A 6,066-nucleotide genomic window follows, 5' to 3' on the forward strand; every position below is an offset into this window, starting at 1 on the left:
TGATTCAAGAGTCCTTTCCAAAGGTTTTACTCTTAGTGATGACTTCTCAGTCACTGAGTAATAATCTGCCCAAATCCATTCTGTTTCTATATGCCTATCATGTCTTTGAACTACTTTATCTTTCAGGACACAACCACTAATTTTCTGCTTTACTGTGAATTCAAGTTGAATGCAGTGTTGGTATTCCCGTGCAGTGAGTTCATTAAAACTGTATCACTCAGGATTTGGAGTTGACTGGACTTCCTAATGCTATCCCATTTGTGCTCTGTTCTAGTTAGTTATGAAGGGTAGTGTTTAGAGAGAAGCTGACAGTAAGTGCAAGCTGTAAAGCAGATCTGATTGAGCAACAGCTAAAGGAAACAGACGGCGACCAGCTTTCCTAATAGCTGGTATGTTTTTGTGTTCAAAAGAAACATTGCATTTTTCTATTTTTTTCCTTAGTTATAACTGTAGAATCTCATTCTGTTCACGTGCCCTTAATTTACCTTCACCGTGAAAATGCACATGGCTGAGATGAGAATCAAGTTGGTCACTTACTGCAGTGGTAATGCTGAATTGTGCTTTGTTTGACACTGTGCAAAATTGTATTTCTGGCCAGCAGAACTTGAAAAACATGGGATTTAAAGGGAAATACATGTAGCTTTTAAACCAATAATTTCAGATCTAGATTAGTCTAAAAGATACGTTTGCTGTGATAGTTGTTCTGATGTAGTTAGGCTGTTCAGCAATAATTTTCCCCTGTGCAGAGATGCTGTTCCAGAACAAAGGAAACAGTGGAAAGGACTACTGCAAAATAGGTGTGCTGGGTGTGCTGTGCTGGTGGTTGGCTTCTCTATGGAGACAGCCTGTATATACCAGCTGGCTGCATCACCTTAACATCACCACAGAGACTGCTGCTTTTTACTGGGCGGACAACAGTTGTTACCTATGGCCAAGTGTGAAAATAACCAATAATACACCAATCTAACCTGCCCTGCTGCAGTGGAAGCTGCAGCATTAACTCCCTGGGGAAAGCATTTAGCATCATAACGAGGCTGCAGTAAGGGATGATGGCAGCTATTTTCATTTTATTTTGTGTGTATTCAGAAAATGAAATGTGCTCAACTGTGTTGCTTTGCTTTGTAATCTTTTTTTCAATCCCTGCTTGGAGGTACCATGTATTGTAATGGCTATGCTGCATAGGTTACACAGTGGTATGATTTCACTTTTTTTTTTTTTTTAGGGCTGAACTGGTTGTGTTGGCTGATACATGTGCTAATAACAGCAAGGCATGCTGGTAGATTGTGAAATTGAACTTATCCTCAATGGAGCAGGGCAAATCTTGCCCAAGAAGTAGGTAGGCAGTGCTGGGTCCTACAGCTGTTAATTCGAGGCGTTGCTCTCCCATGTGCCAGATTGATCTGATTCTTGCAGAATAAGTGAGAACAAATCCTGTGAAAACCTCTCTGTGGGAGATTATCACCAGAAAGACCTCATTACCATCTGATTTATCTGTTTTGGGTTTTTGGTGGTGTTGATAGGGGTTTTTTGTTGTTTTTAACTCCAGTTTCTACTGACTTTCTGGTTAAAAGTTGCAAAGGGGACCAGGTATGGGATGACACCAGAGTACTTGAGTTATTTCAGAATGGTTGGCCATTTGGGAATAATTTATCAGAGAAGAACCTTGTGCTCCACCAGAGGCATCCAGAAAGGTGGTCTGTAATAGTGTGGCATTCCTACTAGAAGATATCTGTATATTTTGTTTTCCTGATAAAGAAAAAAAAAAAGCTAAAGAAGATAGTTCCTATTTCACATTAGCATTCACCTGGTTTGAGAAGGGGATGAATGCACTGATACCACTACCATGGCTAATGTTTTTCACTGTGTAATTACCCTTGTTAAGGGAAATATTGCAGAGATCACAGACTTGATCACTGCCATAATCACTAGACTGGGTAAAAGTATGACTTGCTCTCATATTTATGTGTAAATTAATGGTGGTAGGCACAGTTATCCTTTTTTGTCGTGCTGTTTTTCTGCTCGGATGTAATTTATTGTTCTTTGTTGGAAAACAAATTGGGTGGGATGCTAACGTGCTAACAAATGTATTGAGAAAAGTTGCAGTGGCAATGTCAAAAGAAGTTTTCAGCTTTTTGTTTGGGTCACAGCTGGACAAAATTAATAGCATGGCTATATCGCAGGAAGCAAGTAAAGCTGTACTGGTGGTGTGAGGAGTGGCAGTATGCTTTACACCTGGTGTTTGCTGGAGGAGAGGAAGACTCATGAGTCTTTGGAGCATACAGAGTCCAAATGTGGTGATGTTAATTGTAGATGAAGAAAGAAAATGGGAAAGAATCTTTCTGTTGCAGATGCATTCTGACCCAGATAGCTGTTTTGTGTGATGCAAGCTGTCTTGAGAAATACCATATTTTTTTCCACCCACTCAGTAGTACCACAATGAGTTTGTGGGGTTATGCTGTGAACTGTTACGATGAAGTAACGTGGGCTAAAAATAAACCTTTTTTCTAACCTCTTTTTCTATGCCAGTGCTTTTCATCTCTGACAGTGGATGCTTTGGATTACAGCCAGAGCATCTTCTAGAATGAATGTGAGCTGCTAACAGTACTATGGGAAAAGTTTTGCCCAGCCTGTAGGTAAGGAGCTGCCAGCTGCATACCTGAGCACAAAGTGCACAACTATGAATATTTAAACCCAGAAGAAGCTAATTTCTCCTTTGGGTTGTGCATACATATCTCATTTATTCTGTACCAAAGATAACATGAACTTCAATATTAGTATAGCTAATAGAATATTTTTAAGTATTTATCTCTTCCTTCACTCCAGTTTAAAGATACTTGTTATATTCTCACTAGCTCCAGCTGGCTGGGTACCATCAGAGATGACGACAGCCTACAGCAGTCCTAGAATTTACTGTCTTTGGGATTTAGTTATCTTTGCTCGTGTGTTGGAGTATATTTTGTGTTTAACCTGGCAATGCAAGTGACACCAGAATCAACCCTGATAAGGCAGATGCTGAGAAGCAGGCATGCTGATGCATCATGGTTTTGTTGCTGACAAAACAATGCTCTGAGCTCTAAATGTGGCTGTGCCTTCATTACAAATTTCCGCTCAGCTGTTCTGGACACATGCCTGATGCTGCTGAAACCAGATGCTGCCACTGGAATATTTTCTGGATAAGACAGGCTCATATCAAGGTTTTTTAATTAACTAATGCATGTTCAATTGGATTTTTAATTTTCTTTTTTATTCTTAACTTCTGTCACAGCAGTTTTTGATGTAATGCAGCTATGTGTATTTGTGGAATGTTTTTGTGTGGCCTGCTGCTCCTGCATTTGAAAGAGCTCGTCAAGGGAATAAGACTGACGTGTTTTGCCTTCTCTGTCTCTACCAGGCAATCTACTTGATTCTGGGTTGGATCCAGAAATCAGTGCTGGAAAACATTAAGCGCTGTACAGTTGTCTGTGTTTCAGATGATTTTATAATAATTGGATGGAGATAAGTTTCATCAAGACTGACATTAACTTGATGCCATACCATAGCTCACTTCATATAACCCGTGCTCGTAATCTTCCTCGAGCAAATGCATGACAAAGAAACGTAGGAGTTGGGCTTGGTATTGGTGTAACCCATGTACATAGCCTCTTAGGCTTGGGCACAATTTACTGTTTGGAAAAGACTGTTAATAGCCTTAGGAACTGACAAGTCTCATCTTCATAAAAAGCTCCCAAATGTAAGATTACAGAAGTGGTAAACTTTTGACGTGAGCGTTGCAGCTGTTGGAAAGCAGCCCTTTGTGCCTTACCACCAGGGAGGTCCGTCTGCTCATGAGGAAAGGCAAGTGGTGGAAGTTCTGAGAAGAAACATTCTGATTTCAGAAGGCATAACTGGGCTCTGAGCTAGGGGCAGCTGTGACTGCAGCGTCATAAAAAGCATAAGGAAACACTGGGCTGTATTTGCATTACATGTCGTTGCCACCACATGAGGGAAGAGGAAGTTGGGCTATGGTTCTCACATGCTTTCATTTGTTGTTTTGCTGTCTTCAGCAAAGACACCCTGATGTGAGAGCTAATAACCCTGTGTGATGGTTGCCACTTCACTGGGACTCCTGTTGGCAATGTGCATTGGCTGCTTAGGGAAGTACGGCTTATGGCCTTGCTTGTTTATCATTAGCAACGTGTAGTTCTTGATAATTTTATTTCTTTTAAATCCACCCCAAAGTATGTCAACCTCAGGTAGACTTGTGCGTACATGAGACAAATGTGAAGTGTGTTGTAATCCAGAAATCAAAATTAAAGTGTGTGAGGGGATTGAAAGACGTTTTCACCAAGAGATTGTTGTGGGAAAATGCGTAGAGGAGCAAATTTTAGACATTTAAAATATCTTTTAAATGTATTTTAAATGACAAAACAAGTGAGCAGAAGTGACATGAGCTATCAGTTCTTAGAACAGTTTCAAGTTGTTGTTTACTCTCTACATCAGTTCTCTCCCTTATTGTTCAGCTGCTTATTACCCCTATAATGTTCTCTGCTTTTAATGTAGGTGGATACACTGTTTTAGTCTACATCTTAATGCAAACTTAGAGCTGTTTGCACAAATTGGCAGCAGTAAATATGCTCTCACTTAGAAATATCCTAGAAGTATCCTCAATAGGAAGTGCGAAGTGTTTCACTTCTAGAATAATGTGTCGTAGCTCCTGGTAGTATTTCAGTATTTCTGCTGTTGATTTTCCCCCTGTACATATCCAGTGAGGGGTCTGGGTCATTCAGAGCAGCTGTAAATGCTGGGCTTGCTGGAATGGAGGTGCTGCTGAGCACTGCTTTGTGGGGAAAAAAAGTTGAGGTGCTATTAGGTATGATGGCTAAGAAGCTAACGAAGGGTAAAACGTAGTTTATGTAATTCTAATAAAACTTAATCAGATGCTGTGTTAGGACTGGTTAAAAGCCAAGTCATCACTTTCCTTACATATTGATGGAAAAAGAGTCTGAGTTGCAGGATAAGAATTGGAAGAAAATTATGCAGCTTACACTCCTTTTGAGTAGTTCCACACTTTAACAGTTTACGTGCTACAAGAACAGTGATAATTCTTCACACAGCAAATGAAATCCATATCCTCAGCAGTCCAGGGATAGATTTTTATAAGGTTGGCATTTCTTTGGTGAGCAAACAAATCACTGGAGTCGAAGAAAAACATCTGATGTCTACACAGTGATTTCACTTTGGAGGAAAATATTTTGTGTTGCACTGCACTTCATGGAGATACTCCATCAGGTGGGCAGATTGAGAGCAGGGAAGAGTAAGAAGTGTGATTTTCTCTGATATTGTCCAGGTCAGCCTTAGCTTAAAGCCTAATGAAAAACTTGATGAAACAACTGCGGTGTGAGTGGAATATGTAACGAAATAAGGAGGTTAATTTCATGCTATAGTTATAACTTCTTCAGCAATAACTTATAAGGAAATTTCAAATGAAATTACAGAACCCAAGACAGAAATGCTGTACTTTTTGTCACTACTAGTATACTAATTAGAAGCAGGGCAGGAAATGAATCCTACATGGGGGAGAAAATTTCTAGTGAGTTTTAATTTCTTCTTGACAAGTCTTCTTCATTATGGATGAATCATTCTGAATAACTCCTTTTGGTCATTCTTTATCTGGCAGATAAAAACAGAGTGTTTAATGTGCTTCAAACTCAACATCTCTTATTAAAAAAAAAAAAAGAAAGCCGTTTATTTAAAGTAAGTATATTGGCAAGTACAAAGAATCTTCACGTCATGCACTGATGATGGAGTGATATAACACACAAAACTAAAAGTTTAGTTCAGCCACAATGTGTCTGCATTCAAGAAGTGGGCAGTAACTATTCTTCAAGATTAATGTCATCGTGATTTTACAGTATTAGTATTGTTTAAAATAGTATAATTGTAGACACTCGAGATGTTACATGATCTAATTGCCTCTTCAAATGTGTGTGTTTCTCCCAGTAGCTACAGGTACCGATAACATAATAGTCACACAAACACCAACAGAAATGCACCTTTCTGTTGGAAACTCCACTGCAATAACCTGTA

This window comes from Cyrtonyx montezumae, unplaced genomic scaffold (genome assembly GCF_038088225.1).
Source record: "Cyrtonyx montezumae isolate F1298 unplaced genomic scaffold, pur_monq_1.0 scaffold_2, whole genome shotgun sequence".
In the NCBI taxonomy this organism is placed as follows: domain Eukaryota; kingdom Metazoa; phylum Chordata; class Aves; order Galliformes; family Odontophoridae; genus Cyrtonyx; species Cyrtonyx montezumae.